Source organism: Herpailurus yagouaroundi, unplaced genomic scaffold (genome assembly GCF_014898765.1).
Source record: "Herpailurus yagouaroundi ecotype Mexico unplaced genomic scaffold, PumYag 196, whole genome shotgun sequence".
In the NCBI taxonomy this organism is placed as follows: Eukaryota; Metazoa; Chordata; class Mammalia; order Carnivora; family Felidae; genus Herpailurus; species Herpailurus yagouaroundi.
In genome coordinates this window covers 28,328,182-28,345,572 of record NW_024412427.1, presented here as the reverse complement: position 1 = coordinate 28,345,572, position 17,391 = coordinate 28,328,182, and positions in this window count along the sequence as shown.

Sequence of the window (17,391 nt, the reverse complement as noted above, 5' to 3'; positions counted from 1 at the left end):
TTATCCACTTGGCTCTGTCCACCCACTTCGTGCTCTGGCCAGCACATGCTCGGCAGTCTGGGCAGAAGGAGCCAGAAGTTTCACAGCTTAGAGCATCTGTGAGCTCAGATATGTAGCTCCTGCAAGGCTGCAGTCCCTCGCCTCAGAGCCGGGGCACGTTGGTGTTCTGGGTGCGAGTTTCAAAGATGAGGTTCAGATCCACCTCCCCCAGTGCGCAATCCGACGCATGCCCCATCGCTTCCTCAGACGTGCCCTCCGGGGTAGAGAGCAGGCTTCTGTTGTGACGTGGCTCGTTGTTATGCCGAGCCTACCCCAAGCAGGCCTCATCTCCTCAGAGGGAACTTACGTAACAATTCAAGATGGTCATGAGAGAATTTTCAGTGACATCCTGCTTTCCGATCAGTAGTGTTGGAGAGAGGTTTTAAATATGCTCCTTCACAAACGCCTAGAATGATGCCTTGAGGGGTCATTAGTCCAGGGTTGAACATTTCTCCCACGTGAGGCCCTTGTCTTCCCATATTCCTACACACCCATGCAAGAGTAGTTCAGGCTGGACTCTGTTACTGGGTAAGTGGGGTTTTTTGTTTGTTTTTGTTTGTTTTCATTTTGAAGAAGAGGAATAAGAAATGTCTGTAAAATAAATCCATGGCAAAATCAACCGCTTCAGTTTTACTTAAATTATCATGACAGGTGAGTTACGTTTTGGGGAAACTAATTAAAGACCATTAATCTAGGGGGACTCATTCTTGGCAGATTAAGCCCTGTCTGTCCCACCTTTTAATGGCATGCCTCTTGCTACGTGCAAGAAGAGGACCCGGTTGTCGACTTTTTTCTTTTTGTTCAGAGTGTTTTTTTCTGATGATAATTACATGGGTAACGACTCTCTGGTGCTGAAATTTTGAATTTTGCACATACAGAATTGTTTCTGAGTTGAAACAAATCCACCGGTTGTTATAAATTTCTAAAGCGTCATATTTCAAATGGATCCTACAGTGGTACCTGGGAGTTATCTGAGGTGACGTTGGTGGTGGCCAGGCTGTTACCTTCAGAAGGCTTGTCCATCTGGGAACCCAGAAGAACCCAGCTACATTTTGAAACGGTAGGAAAGACAGAAAGACATTTGGCTGAACTGAAGGGGTTCAAGGATGCGAGTTTATCCTTGTTCCCTGCAAATAGCAATCTGCATGCATTTATCACTGTAGAATTCTGTGCCCTATGTTCTGGCACTGTCTCTTACTGCACTGCCTTTCTAGAGGTTTCTCCCTTTTGTGCATCTCTTGGAAAATGACTAAATATAAAATGTTCTTTCTTTGACTATGCTCATTTGGTACCCCTTAATTTGAAAATTAAATAATAAAGTGTTTTTTTTTTTTAACCTGGGGATTACCTCTCCAAAAACTGATTCTTCTGTCGGAATTTGAGGTTCATCAATTTGATTTTGCTCCTTCTCCATTGCTGGAAAGGCAGAATCTTCCCCATTCAGGGAGAAATAGATGTGTTTGCAAAAAGATGCACAAACCATCTTTCTTTCTGCATTGAAAATGGGGAAGTGCACTAGGTATAAAATTGGCAATGCACGGAGGGAAATGCATCAGCAGAATGCAAAAGCCCCAAAGGGTTAGCATACAAAGCTGTTCGGTACCATTAAGGCAGGTCACCTGAAAGAGAGAAACCTTTGTCTAGAACTTAAGTCCGGGTAGGGAAAAAAAAAAAAAAAAAAAAAAAAAAAAAAACATGTGAAAAATATAGTTAAATATCTTCACTGCTTGAAAGAGGAGTTATTTTCCTCAAAGTGTTGTGAATCCTCATGCACAGTTAATATTTGCAGAAATGGTTCCAGTAGCACTTAAAGTTGTGCCTGAGAGCCTCTCACTAAATTACAGCCTGAGGGTTTGCTATTCCTGAGGCTCCGTCTTCCTTCTCAGCCAGGAGGAAGGAAAGGAAGGAGGGAGGAAGGGAGAAAGATTGCAGCTGCTTTTCCAAAGCTGCCAGGGAATATCTTAGAGGAGAGGATCACAGTGAACAATCATAGCAGTTGGCGGTGATTAAGAGCATCTTTAATATTTGCACTTTCATAGATCCTAAATTCTGTTAGCTTTTCTCCTGAAGACAAGCCAGAAGCTATGGTGTATGCGGGGCGGGGTGGGGGGGCGGTGAGGGGTGGCTGGAGGAATGGGGGTTTGTGGCTTGCCGTTATAAATGACTCTTTTTGGTTGGTGTTTTAAGCCCTAATTTTTTTTTTAATTTTTTTTTCAACATTTTTTATTTTATTTTTGGGACAGAGAGAGGCAGAGCATGAACGGGGGAGGGGCAGAGAGAGAGGGAGACACAGAATCGGAAACAGGCTCCAGGCTCCGAGCCATCAGCCCAGAGCCTGACGCGGGGCTCGAACTCCCGGACCGCGAGATCGTGACCTGGCTGAAGTCGGACGCCCAACCGACTGCGCCACCCAGGCGCCCCTTAAGCCCTAATTTTAATGAATGTAATAAGTAAAGTCAATTCACAGAGGGTGCAATTCTTTGATTGCAGAGTAATATTAAAACCCTGTTTATCCTTTATAAGCAGATGGGGAAAGTCATGTTTACATTATAAAGGATTTTCTTTGCCTTCTGGTACAAGGGCCGCAGCCTAAATATACCCACGTATAGATTTCTTTTTTCCGTAAAGAACTCAAGGCCAAAGAGTGCAGTGCTCCCCTTGGATTCTGAAGCGCAGAGTGTTCTAGAGTGGAGGATGCGTCTGAAGAGGTTGCTGTCCAGCAGCCTCGCTGTCTGTTGCACGTATGCGCGTGTCTGATCAGGAAACCTGTGCCAGCTGGCCCAGCCCCACTACTCACACGGCCGCCTAGTCCTACCTCATTCATTTCCTGTGTAAGCCATTCCTCTCCCTGCCTTGTGCACCCCACTGGCCCCTCTCTTGTTCTGTACCCCGTGAGGGTTTGGGAGAAAGGATGGACAAACACGGTGAGATGAGCCTCAGTAAGTTCATAAAGTATGGCTGATGCTTGCCCTACTTAAAGCCAGCTGTGTACATGTCACAGCCACACCGCCAGCCCCTTCCTGCCATGGGGAAGGTTGAAGGAAGGATCAGACCGAACTGTGGCCATTCATGTGAGTCCACTGGGCACATGTTAAGTATTGAGATCTGGCTGAGAGAGAACATGGCGCAGAGAAGGTAGAGCAACTGGTTGTGTTCTCATTCCTGGTTGTGAGAGCACTGACCTGCTCATCGTTGGCATCCCACACACCATTCACCACATACTCATGAGCGTCTTCCATGTCCTAGCATGGGACTGGGGCCCCCACACTGAGGTGAGCTGTATGGCCATGGACCCGCCCTCAGGGAGCTCTCATTCCACTCAGTGACCCACCAATGCTTGCCCAATCACGTGACTGCAAATTGTGATAAATGGTATGGAACAAGAGTAGATGGTGCCAGGGGAGAATGTACTAGAGAAATGATTTCATCTGGGAGGCTCTGCAGTTTCCCTGAGCTAAGACCTGAGCAATGAGGAGAAATGAGTGCCAAGGAGGCAAAGAGATTGCCCCAAATTGAGGAAAGCGCATGTGTGCAAGAGGGAAAATGCTCATCGCTATAACATGAAGAGAACATCAGGGACAGTGACAGGTTGGACCCCCATCCAACCGGGAACAGGCCTGACCCTGCTTAGCTTCCAAGATCAGACGAGATCAGGTACATTCAGGGTGGTGTGGCCGTAGACATGACAGGTTGGAGAGAAAGAGGCCAGAGGAATGAGCACCTGAGAGGTTGCTGGCTGAAATTTTGTAAATGAGATCACGTTTCCCATCAGCCACCACTGTTTTGGAAGGATGTTCCCCTGGGGGAAGAGCACATGGCAAGTAGGGCTCATCCTTTAAAATCACACGTAATAAAGAGAAGCAAACTTCCTGATCCAATATTAACAATGAAGGGATAAGATCTGAGTGAGAGTACTGTCCTGTGCCATCTAAAGGCCGGAAGTTCTGCTCTTGTCATCTTGACCTTAGGTGTGTGTGTTTCAGATTCTGAGATTTCAGGGGCTTTTGCCTTGGAGAGGCATGATCTCACCAGACCCTCAGATGTCTTGCCGGGTGTGTCCAAAGTCCCATACTACAGTAGCCAGCAAACCCAAGCAAAGTTCATGTCTTGTCTTTGGGCCTCCCACCTAATCCTTGCTTTGTAAACAGAAGAATAAGGAGCCCCATGCAGACATAGCTGTCAAGAAACTATGAGGTTATGGGGTTTGGTCTATGACTTAGACCAGCAGTTGCACAAGGACACCGTGTCCTCCTTAAGGCTGGGGCGCCATGATCTGTAGCCCTAAGTGGACATCAACTCCTCTGCCCACCTTTTGAGGCTGAGCATAAGCATCCCAGCCTCCCCCATGAAAGAAAAAAATTGCTTTCAGATTAAATAAACAGCCTGTAACCCATCCCGGGTACAGAGAAGCCCCTTGGCTGGAAAAGAAAGCAAAAATCTCTCAGCCAGCCTGAGAATGTGGTTCAATAAAGCAGGTCAGTTTCTGTGGATCAGGTGGCTCAGAGACTAACATCCCTAACACAGGGTCTCCCCAAAATTTCAGCCTGGTCCACTTTGTATGAATTCAGTGCTACCATTCCAAAGGGCCATTGCTCTTCATACATTAATTCACGAGGCCATTTGGTGAGCTAGCTTCTCTGCTGGGTGCACACAGAAGGAGTCCTCCTTGGGCCCCCCAACGATGACAACATGACTAATAGGGGACAGACTACCACTGGCTGTGGCTGTGGTCACTGAAAGCTTCCCACAAAAGGAAGAGGCCATGGGGGCCAAGACACATGTCAGATGAGGAGAAGGTGCAGCAGAAGTGAAGGATGACAGGTTGTGTTCAGCCTGAGAGGGGGATACACCTGGCCTTGCGTATCACAAACAGCCAGGCCCACGCTGCCGATTCCCCTCTGCTGTGCTTCTGGCTCCAAGGCCTCCTCTCTCAGAGTCAGAAAGGGGACGTACATGCCGAGGCAAGAGTTCATTTTGTTGGGGGTGGGGACACTTCAAAGACAATCTCCCTAGGTAGCTTTTTTCAGGGACGAATCTATTGAAGTTAAAAGCAAGAGGAAAGATAGGGCGGGCCACCTAGGGCCCTCTGGCTGCACATGATACTTCTTTTTGGCAGTAAAGTCAGGTTCCTGCTGCTTCTACTGAGTGCCACGCCAGCTTTCTGTGTCACCTCTTTGCACATGTGGCTATGACCTCAGTGAGCTGTGTGGGGCTCCTGAGAGCCTCAGATAACCCTTGGGGATGGCAGGAGCTCTGCTAGTTTCCCAAAAAAACCATGAATACTCTGCTACCAGCGTCCAAGCCTCTTGTTGTGTCCTTAAGCCAAGCAAAGCATTCAAAGCATAGAAGGAAAGTCTCCGTCTGTTCTGGAAAGTCTGCCAGTAAGGCGGCATCTTGTGGATGAGGAATAGGTGATAATCCAAGCCGGCCCTGCAGAACACAACTTTAGCATACTTTTAATGCTTCCAGGGAGGTCTAGGTTGCTCAGAGCGGCCCCAACAGAGGGGGCCCGTTATTGCTCGCATTTTCTTCCTGTGCCTGCAACGGAACCGAAATTGCATCAGTTGAGTTGTACCACCTTTGGGACATTCTCCAAGCTCCCAGCAACACCACTCCACCTGGGTGGAGACAAAAGGATGTCAGAGCCGGAAGGAGCCTTGGAAACAATCTGGATCCAAGATCCGCTCAGGAGTTAGACACACAATACACATGTGGATGGAGAGGACATCCTCCACCAAAGGGAAATTAGGGCATGCTGCAAAAGTGCACATGTGGGAGCCGGGCAAGCCCGACCCACCGGCAGGTGGCACTCTGCCCATGGTTGCCATTTGCAGTCTCTGGTTGAGTTTTGAGAGAAAGAGAGAGAGAGAGAGAGAGCATGAGCAGGGGAGGGGCAGAGAGAGAGGGAGTCAGAGAATCTGAGGCAGGCTCCAGGCTTCAAGCTGTCAGCTCAGAGCCCGACGTGGGGCTCAAACCCACGAGCTGTGAGATCATGACCTGAGCCAACGTCAGATGCTTAATCGACTGAGCCACCCAGGTGCCCCTGAAATCTCTGATTTAAATCCATCTCTTAATTTACCAAAGGCAAAGCATCTGGAAGGAGGGGATGGCTTATCCAAGTCACTGACCTGAGCCTCAACGTCCTACCACTGCCCGGATGAGAGGAAAATGCTGAGAGCATCAGTCACGATAGGGATCGCACCATTTATTTTCATAAAGAGAATTTAAAACAACTATAGTTAATGTAGAAGGTGAAAAACAGAAAACTCCAAGGTATGGCAGAGGTAGTAACCACAGGAAACAGCTGCCATCCAGAGTACTGGGGAGAACATGAGAAGATTAGAATTATTAAAACTTAGAAGCTTGGAGGAAAGGCCGCCACAGAGTTGAAACTGACAGCCCAAAGGGAAGGGGCACTGGCACTGGTACTGGTGTCTGGGGGGGTGGGGGTGGGCAGGCGGGGAGGATCCTGTGGGGCTGGGACCCGGGCTTCTGAGGACGAGGTGCTGGCATCTCTACGGGCCAGGGTGCAGTGAGGCTTGTCGGCAAATGTTGGGAAAACTGCACACTGGATTCAGCTGCTGCTCCTGGAGGGGAGACGTGTAGCTAGGGTGATGCTGACGGGAACAGGAAGTCGTCTAATCAGGAAGAGGAAGCAGACAGGAAGTGTTGTAGAGATGATGTTCACAGAAACAGAAAGCAAAAGAAACACATCCCTTCTTGCTCCCCTAGCCTTGCTTGTCTCCCTCTAGGGCCCTGTCTTGGCCGAGCGTAACTGGGAGCAGCTGGCAGAGCAGAAATAAGGTCTGCAGAGTCCCAGTCCCTGCCTCCCAGAGCAGAGAGGGGCAGGTTTTGAGCTGGGAGATATGTGTTCACTAACTGGCACACTGAGCTTTTGCTCCAGTTGAAGCCTGGACCTAACACTCATCAGCTATCAATCAATTTGCAGAGAACAATCTGGAAGCCAGGCCCCCTGTCCCCTACCATAACCCATCACTGGACATCCTTTGGATGCCGCGTATGCCAATTGCTGGACACAGGACACTCTAGTCTGGGAGTTAATCTGCATGGGCTGTGTCCTCTAGGAGCTCACCTGCAAAGGTAAAATTTATTCCAAACATTTATCAGGTTGAAGCCCAAAAGACTGGACACTCTTGTCTCTCAAAGCGGCTGCAGCCATGTGGCACCTGCACAATGCAATGCTCATCACATGGGAAATGATACCTCAAGCATCTCCTGCCGCATCTGCCTTTGCCATAGGCTACTTTTCCTGAAATGGAAAGAAGTGTTGAAAGACTGCTTTAAAAAGACAAGGGGCCAAAGCATCCTAGGACACCCCTCCCTGCACCAAAATGATAGTTGCTCTTTCTCTAATTCTTCCCTTACATGACAAAGAAAGTCATTTTGGAAGGATCTGCTCCAATCCCAGGGTCCTGGAAGGCTGAACTACAATCTCAATAGGCCTTGCAGACATACACAAGGATGTTTCTAGAGCATCTAGCAGGGAAGTGAGCTCTATGGTCAAGGGCCTGGGGCCCCTGAATTTACATGCTGTTGATTAAATGCAGTGGTGTCACAATAGGGCCCTTATGAACCTGTGTGGAATCACCTCTATTCTCTGCACTCAAGGTGGGCAGCCTCATCCCTTCTGTCCGAGTGATCCGTAGTGCTACTCACCTGAGAAATTACTTCTCTGTGTTTATCCCCATGAGAGGCAAGATCAGCCATAACATTCCTGGCACTGGGCCATGACATTAACCTTCAAAGACCTGAAACGGCTATTTTCCTGGCTGTTGTGAACTTCAGAATTTGGGAACAGATATTTCCTGAAGACGTTTAACATCCTGTGAGCAAAGGCGTTGGAAGTGTTGCCTCGGTCTCGTTTTTCCCAGTCTCTGCTTGGCCTTTTTGCACAACTGCTTTTCTCACGTGGAGGGCTGTTCTGCTAAGCCACGGAATCCAAGGCTCGTCTTCCCATTTGAGCTTTCCTGCTCACCCATACCAGGAGTGGACACATCGGGTGTGAAGGAGTTATGCAGGAAAGTTCTGAAAGAGAACTGGCCAAAGAGTCCAGGGTCCCAAGAAATCACTCTGCTGGCATACAACAAGCCTCCTGGCTCTGGGGCCAATACTTCTCTAATTATCAGAATGAAATCCTCAAGAAATGGAATGAACATTTAATAGTTGCTTGCTTCAACATCTTACCCCTCCAGTCAGCCCACAATGACTGGGCTGGTATCTGTCTTCCTCTTAAAATGGATGCTGTCCAGGGAACTCAAAGAACTTCATTTATTTTCATTAAATTTCCTGGTATCAGTGACAGACGATCGGCTCCTGGGTGTGGGGGATGACAAGTGGCTGAGAGTACATCTGATCGCAAAGAAAGCTTCATCCTGTAAAGGTGCAGAAGTGTGAGTTATAACAGTCCCTGCCATCTGAGAAATACCCTGTCGCAGGGCTTATCAGGGGAGACAAGCCAAAGCCAGACCTACAAATTCAAGGCAATTCAATTAAAAGTGAGGTTTTTCAGAAGGGGAAGTCTGAATAGATAAGACATATTTGAAGCAATCTCTGTAATTAGCCATCATCCATGTGGTAAAGGGGGAATGCCAAAATACAGGTAATTCAGAATATTCATTCAAGCACTTGGGTTGAACGTCCTTCTCTTCTGCCTTATAACAAAAATCTCTAGTTCAGAATCTACTAATTCGAGTTGTACTTTTTCATCCTCTGTGAGGGCTGGCAGAGATGTCTCAGAAGGACAGAGAGGGCACACACAGAATGGCCTGATGTGCCACCTTTGTGTCCAAGTGTCAAAGTTGTGAAGAGAAATGCTCGTCATCTTTTGAAGCTTGGGGGAATTGCTGTTTCCTGGAAATCCTGCTATCCTGAGAGAAAGTTGAAGACAGTTCAGCTTACGCCCCTCACATGCACAGGCTCCCCTCCAAGGGTGAAGCCCGGGCAGGGAAGCAGCAACCTGGCCATTCCTGGAGGGAACAAGGGTGAGCTTAAGGGTCACCTCCCCATACCTGGTGGTCCCACCATTACTGCCATGGGGTGGGCAGGCTGTCTCTGACACCCACAGCAACTGTTAAGTGGGGCAAGGGAGGAGGGGAGGATGGGTATCACTGAGTTGGACCAGTGCTACCAAGACCACAGTCCTCCAAGGTCAAGGAGCTCCATCTCCCAGGATATTCCCTGAGGCAAGAAGCTCTGCCCCCACAGTGTGCTATTTCCAGTAACACGTTGTGACACCAAGGAAAGCCTATTTTCTGTTCTCTCTAAATGTGCTGTTACATCATTGTCTGATGCAGAAGTGATCAAAGAAAATGCAACAAAAACAGTGGGAAACAATTACTATAGAATTGGGTCAAGCAATAAATTAATAATGACTGTTTAATATTATTACCGTGAGACTCCGCTTACATGAAAATTTTGAGAAGGCAAAGCCACGGGGAAAGGAAACATCAGTGCTTTCCAGGAGGGGGTATTTGGTGGGGGGAGGTTGGGGGAGGAGTTCCCCACAAAGGGGTAGCACGTGGGAATGTTTTGGGGTGAGGGGCTGTTCTATATCTTGAGTGTGGAGGGAGTTACAGAAGTGTAGGCATTTGGTAAGATTCATAGAACTGTATATTGCAAAAGGTTTTACTGTATGTAAAGTATGCCATATATATACTTTTTTTTTTTCAGGAAATGATTCAGTAAAATGTGTTGACTATCTGACTTTATTGCATATCATGACTGTTTCTTCTTCCTTTGTACCAGAGATGGCTAACATAGTCCTGTGGGAGAAAAATACAAAAATAAAGTAAAAAATAAAAAATAAAAAACCAAAGCCTCAGCCTCCAAAATCCAGTTGGTGAGCTTGGGCCCCAGGGCCTGACTGGGAGGGGGATACGGGGTTGATGGAAAATCTGTCACCTCCCTGTAGTCTGTCAGCCTACAGATGGCAGGGACCATTTCATGGCTCTCACCAGGTGCTCAATAACAGTTGTGAAATAGAAGATAGGGATGGGGGGGTCACCAACCATGCCAGCTCCAGAGCCCTCTTCCCTCTCCCCTTCACACTCTCTTCTCCCTCCCTCTCTCTTATTTCCCCTCCCTTCTCACTCTTTCCCCAGCCCACCCCCAGCACTGTCTAAGGATTTCCACTGTCCCATAGCTAAAAGATCATGGGCCCAGATCTTACAGGAAAATGGATCCAGAGGTGTTTCTTCCCAGTCCTTCAAGTCTCTAGGAAGACTCCTGAGGTGGGACATCAGAACTCACTAGAAAAGTAACTGCAGGGTTGTCCAATCGCATGGAGCACCGCATGCTCAGGACTGTAAGATGGGAATGTTGTCACCATGTTGGGGGCCAGCAGGGTCCCAGCATGGTGAGGCTGTGCCAAGTGTGGGGTATCCGCTGAGCCCACTAGGGCCAAGTCACAAAACACCCAGTGAGGGGTTAGACTCCAGGACTCAGTGGGAAATACAGGACTGATAACAACTGTCTGTAACCTTCAGCTTCCGTGTCCGATGCCCTCCTAAGTGATGAGTTCTGGAAGGACAAGACTGCATTCTTCTGTTCGCTGCTGGTTCCCCTACTTCAGCACGTGGCATGCTCCATGGTTATTACACTGAGTTGGTGTGTATGTTTGGGGTTGGGGGCTGAGGGTAACAATGACCAGCATTCTAAAAAGACTCCTCAGGCTACTGCTTGGAACAGACTAGAGGGGCCAAAGTGGAAGATGCAAGAAAAATTCGGGAGCCTTGGCTGGGGCAGCCTCTGTGAGGAGAGAAAGACAGGGTGGGTGTCTGTCCCTTTGGTATCAACAGGATTGGATGGATGGACGTCCAATGTAATTGAAAACAAAGCTGCAGAAAAAAGATCATTGCCTTCTAAAACTGTGTTCTGGCTGAAATCCTTGCACTTCTTGGTATTTGGGAGGAAAGGAAAAGTCAAGGAAAGGAAAAGTCAAGGTTGTGTTGGTCAACCTTCTTTGCTTCAGCGTGAACAGATTGGAAGTGCTATCCCAAACCCCAGAGGTGGAGGATTGCTTCCAGGCTCCTAAATGTGTTGTTATTTCTTGTTCTTGTAAAAACCCAGAGCAAATAGCAAAGAGAAGGCTTACAACCAGAGGCTCACAGACATTCCAGATGCAACAGATGCTCGTGTGTGTGTCTGTAGGACATGGAAGAAGGGAGACGGTCGGGTTTCTAGGAAGTCTAGAAGTGGTGAACTGAAGCCAGATGGCCAAACCTGAGGGACTGTCATGGCACACTGGAGCATGAAATCTGATTGTGGAGGGGGAAGGTTTGGCAGGAGCCTGGGGGTGGTGATTCTCAGCTAGAGGTTTGTGTGGGATCCGGGATACTTCAGAGGTGGGTACTGGAGTGCCTTAGTGTAAGGTCTTCCCTCAATCCCAGTTCAGCTTAGGTATTCAGCCACCCCATGTGTAGGGGCCATAGTCAAATGCCAAAGTGAGTCCACCAGTCCTTCCTCCTCTTTTCCTTCAGTCCACAGCAGGTTTATGTTTGCCCATACCTCAAAGCCTGCTTCCTTGCCTTTCTTCTCTCCCTTCTATGCTTTCTTTCCACTGTTCCATCCAGGGACCGAATCACAGCCCAGGCCCATGGATTCTGCAAGTACAGGACCAGCAAAAGCATCCTGGTCACTGGGGTGGGTTCAGTAAGCTAAGATCATCTCCCAGAGAGGACTCTTACACCATCGTGGGCTGGCTCAACAAATTGAGGTCCGTAGGGTTACGCTAATGGATGGAAGACCACAAGTAGGGTCCTCTACAGACATAGTCAGAAGCTGTCACCCACAGGTGGAATTCCCTCCACCTGTCTCTCTCTCCCTCTCATTCTCTCCCTCCCTTTCAGAAATCTCAACCCTGGTTTTAAATTCTTCCAATGGGTCCAGTCAAGCCCTACCCAAATCATCCAAGATACTTCCTTTACTTAATGTTAACTGATGAAGACTTTTAATCCCAGCAGCAAAACACTTTCACAACAATATCTAGGGTAGCATTTGATTTCTAAGTTGGGGACTATAACCTCACCATCAAACACCCATCACAGAAGCCTGGCTCACCATGCAGAGTTTCCAGGCCTATCAAGCTGCTGCTCAATCTGTCCCAACCTGGAAAAGAGTCATGCTAAGAGGCATGACTTCTCTGCTGGCCATTGAGTGGCATTCTTCTGAGGCTGGGCTGTGATGCTGGGCAGGGGAAGCTGGTGGTGTGCAGGTACAGCTCTACAAGCATGGAGGAGAACAGTAACGCTGTCATTCCAGGGACTTGGCAACAAGCCTAATTTGGTTCCCCACGGGATAATGAGAAATCTTGGTTTGTTGTGATAACTACTGAGATGCCCTAAACTGACTATTCCTCTTCCAAGATCCAATCTGAACTACAAAACTATCCCACATGATTAGTGGGAACTTTTGCCCCCACAAATGGTGAGATATGTCACCCAGGACATTCCCCTGAGTGAGCTTCATAAACTAGTATTTTAGATACTGCACAGACCAGATGGTCAGCCCAGGAATTCACCCTGGGTTCTCATGTCTGAGAACATGGGGTCCAGAGAGGAATCTAGACTCACTGCGCCTGAAGGTGGCAGTGATGTTGGTATGAAAGGATACAGATGGTGTTCACATCATAAAGAATGCCAAACACAACCTGAGAAAATAGTTTGTAATGTACATGACAAAGAATTGGTAGCACATGAAAAACTCTCTTTCAAATTAAGAAAATAGACTCATGTCTTTTTAGGACTCTTTGAGTTTTACGATGGCAAAGAATATGAACATACAATTAACACCAATAAAAAGAAATTTAAGTGGCCACTGAACATTCCAACAGATGCCCAATTTTACTAGAAATGAAGATTTCAAATGAAGTCATCACTGGGCTGTCATTTGAGATACCTGGGAGTGATAAAATTTTAAAGAGATTCTGGTACCCCAATGAATGGAGAAATTGATACTCTTTCTGCTGCAGGGATGTTACTGATGAATCTCTCTATGGGTCAGTATTTGTCAAAAGTCTTCATGATTTTCACATGCTCTGACTTATCCGTAGATTGTTTGCAGAGATGGCCCAAACATCTCCTCTTGTCCCACATGCCCTGTAGCAATGTGATCTGCCATTCTCCATCAGTTATCTGGTCTCACCTAGAGACTTGCTTTAACGAACAGAATGCGGCAGAAGTGAAGCATACGACTTCAGAGACTAAGGCCTCAAGAGGTCCGGCAACTTCCATTTTTGCCATCTTGGAACCCTGAGCCACCGGTTAAAGACGGTAGGCTGCACAGCCAGAGAGACCACTAGGAGAGAGAGGCTCTGGCTGATAGACAATGCCAACCATGAGACGTGTTCTATCTCCAGCCACCTCCTTGGCTGCAGCCAAATGAGCGATCCTGGCCAACACCTCATGGGGCAGAAGGACCACCGGGCTGAGCCCAGCCAAACCACACAATCGTGAGAAATGATAAACTGTTGCTGTTCTAAGGTATTATGTTTTAGGGTAGTTTGTAACCTAGCGATTTACAATTCTATAGAAATGGACAAATGCACAAAAAGGTACAGGAACACTTAGGATAGTACTGTAACAACGAAAACAGATAAGATTTTTACAAAACCGAAATAATGCCTATAGAGGAATAGATGAAGGAATTAGGGTGTCTCCATTACAGTGAAATGCAACGCAGCTATTAAATATGCCAGCACAGCCCCATTTTATCAACACAGAAATATAAGTACAATACAGTAAGTGAAAACAGCAGGTTGCAGGAGAGTATGAATAGCTTAGTGGTGGAATGTGCAGGCTCTACATGGTGGACTGAGTGTGAACAGTGGTCTCCACAGTGTGCTGTGTGACCTTGAGGAAGGCACTTTGCCTTTCTGAGCCATCAGAGTATCTGTCTGAGAGTCATGAGAATTAAATGAGGTAATTAAGTAAATAGCTTATTAATAGTATGTGTAAATTTAACTCATCGTAGGAGCTCAATTAGTGGTAGCTTTTATTATGATTATGATCCCATTATTAAAATGTATGATTATTAATAGAATAATGTTAATATCAGTCTATTATATTACATAATAGTCATTGTATGTAATGTATTATATTAACATTAATTAATAAATAGCAATAGGAAACCCTATTTTCATAAAATATGTATATATATACATAAACTGCGTTACATATAAATATAAGTGTATATTTATATGTATATATTTATAAATACGTTTATATTTACATAAATATATAAAACATATATGGAGGTGGATTTAGCAGATACTTCACTTTTTCCTCTATTCTCTTCTATTTTCAGAATTTTTATGGTGGGCTATATATTTTATATTTTATAGTCATTTCTAAATTTTCAAAAGCAGGGACACCTGGTTGGCTCAGTCAGTTAAACATCCTGCTCTTGATTTCAGCTCAGGTCATGATCTCATGGTTGTGGGATAAAGCCCTGTGTCAGCCCCATGCTGAGCCTGGAGCCTGCTTGGGATTCTCTCTTTCCTTCTCTCTCTGCCCCTTCCCACTCATGCTGTCTCTCTCTCTCTCTCTCTCTCTCTCTCTCTCTCTCTAGGAAAAAGCATTCTGTTTTCTACACTTCTTGATAATTTAACTTAGCTATGTCATGAAGAGTTTCCCTAAACTGTGTGTGAGTGTGAGGGTGTATCTGTGTTCCTTGCATATAATCCCAAATATGGGAGCCCCACAATTGATATTAAGCCCCAGAATTGTTGATTTAAACACATTACTTACGCAAAGCATTGAATGAATCTGTACTTCTTAGTAGAATTCATATTAGAACACCTTGTCTCCTCTAACTCTGGTAATAAATTGCTAAGGGAAATGTGACATACCATTTTTAAAAAAAATCACTGAGTTATTTATGATGCGTAAAATCTAAGTATACAAAATCAGTTTTTCCCTGAAGAACTTCTCCTTTATTATATATTAAGAAACTTCTAGTATTAGCACTGAAAGATCCCCTAAAGTCTGGGATCTCTTTGGACAAAGTTCAGAATTCATTTTCAGCACTACAACAGGGATCCTTAGAAATCTCAGCTAATTTTTCCCAAGCTAATACACAGGACATGCTGTTCTGGAGATGGAGGAAGAAGAATGAAGGACCAGGTGCACAGAGCACTCACACCATGGAATTTCAAGAGAGGAAATTCTTTAAAAGCCCACCACAGTTGTCTGTGGTCAAATACACACATCTTCTTTTGTGGATACTTCAAGGCATTTTATAATATTGAGATTTCCTATAATTGATGCAGTAAAGAAGTATTTTTGTCCAAAATTTCCTCAAATCATGGAGCACCTGGTTGGCTCAGTCAGTGGAACATGTGACTCTTGATCTCTGGGCTGTGGGTTTGAGCCCTACGTCGAGCGTAGAGGTTATGTAAAGATAAAATCTGTAAAAAAAATTTCCTCAAATCATTTGATCATGGAATTATGGAATCTTTTTGTTTGTTGATGTTTATTTGGGATGAAAGAGGAGGTGATTATTGATAGAAATAAGGTCTATTTTTATCTCACAGAACACACACTAGTGACTGGTGGATGGACTAAACGGTGGACAGAAAGAAGAGAGGGAAAGAGGAATGAAAAAGGAAGGAAGGTAGGACATGACATGGGAAAGAAAACAAATAAGGTCTATAATTTTAAATTTATGATTCCAAACCCAAGAATGCTCTGAAATCAGAACAGGTTTTTTTTTTTTGTTTTGTTTTGTTTGTTTTTCTTTTTCCCTCCTGCGATTGATAGAGTCTCATTAGGTGGCAAATCTTAACCAGAAGTGACATGAGGTTATTTATAACCTTTACTGAGCCCTTCCAGTGAGAATATTCCTATGTTTTACTGTGGAAATATTCATGTGGATGATCATGGGGTTTCCCCTCAGACCCTGATGGGGTGTCACATACTCTAGGGTCACGGCGTCATGTTACGTTTTCCAAATCTGAAATATTCTGAATTCAGCTGGTTTGAAGGCATCTTGAGAAGAGACTGTGGGTCTGTTTTGCCTCCATATTTGTAGAGCTGTTCATGTCAGGTACATTCACTTGCTGGCCTGTGAAATGGGGAGAGGGCCTCCCAGGTTGGTTTCAGTGGTTAAATATGATAATACACTCAGAAAACCAACGCCCTCTGGACACAGCGTGCTCGTCGAAATGTTCGCTGCTCTCTTCCCACTTTGTGCCGGACTGACCCCACCAGCCCATCTGGTCAGCATCGATGATTCATCATCTCTGAGTTTTACCTGTTGCATGTCAGGAGAGCACTGAGCAGAAGCCAAGATTATGTGTCTGTGTGTTCCTCCCCCTGCAGAAACCCTAACATAATTACCACATAGGTCAGCCCTGCCATAAAAGGCTATGCTCGGGCTTGTTGTGTTTTCCTTCATACAGCTTTAATGATCTCCTCTGTGTAAAACATACCATTTTAAATTAAAAAATTAAAAATTCAGAGGCAGATCTCCAAACAAGACAGCGGCACCCTCTGTTGGAGTCCATAACATTGAGGGACAGGGACATAACATCATGCCAGGGACAGTTCACACAGATAGTCACCAGTGTCGTAAATCTGTGTCTATAGCTGTGGATCCTAAGACTGAAATACTTATGAACAGATCAAGTCAACCTGACCGCTGCTTAAAAAGTCACCCCAGTTTGTTACGCTATTTAATGGGACCAAAGTACATATTTGTAGGGAAAAAATAGGAATGACAACTCCCTAATCGCATGCTCTGTTTGAGTCTTGCATTCTTTGTAGGTTAGGAACAGGGGGAGAAACAGAAATTTGGGAGGAGTAGCTGAACACATGGAAAGTAATAAAAATAATCAAAATTATTTCTTTTTCTCATACTAAAAACCAAGACTTTTAGAGAGAAGCCTTTAGTAGGAGTTTGGAAGGTTGATAACAAACCAGTTTGAGTTTCTTTGGAAATATGGAGCCAGGCTCGGATGCTCAGAAATCCTCCCAGTCAAGTAAGAAGATCCCAGGGCCATGGGGTACCTGATGCTAAAAACAAATGAACAAAGCCACTAAAAAAAAAAAAAAAAAAAAAAAAATCCCAGGGCCAAGATTAAGGAATTAAGGAAGGATTTGGAAAAACAAGGTGAGGCTTGAGGGTGGAGCTTCTGTGAGCTGTCTTCTGACCCTCCCTGCGAAGACAACTCTTAGGCAGTGTACCTGTCCACCTTCTGGCCTCAGCGTCTGTTTCTGTTTGGTGTAACACTCTTTATTCAAAAGATCTTTATTGAGCACCTGCAATGTATCAGGTACTGTTCTAGACACAGAGCAGATCACAGGGAAAACACCAGACAGCTTTCCCCTTGCTCTC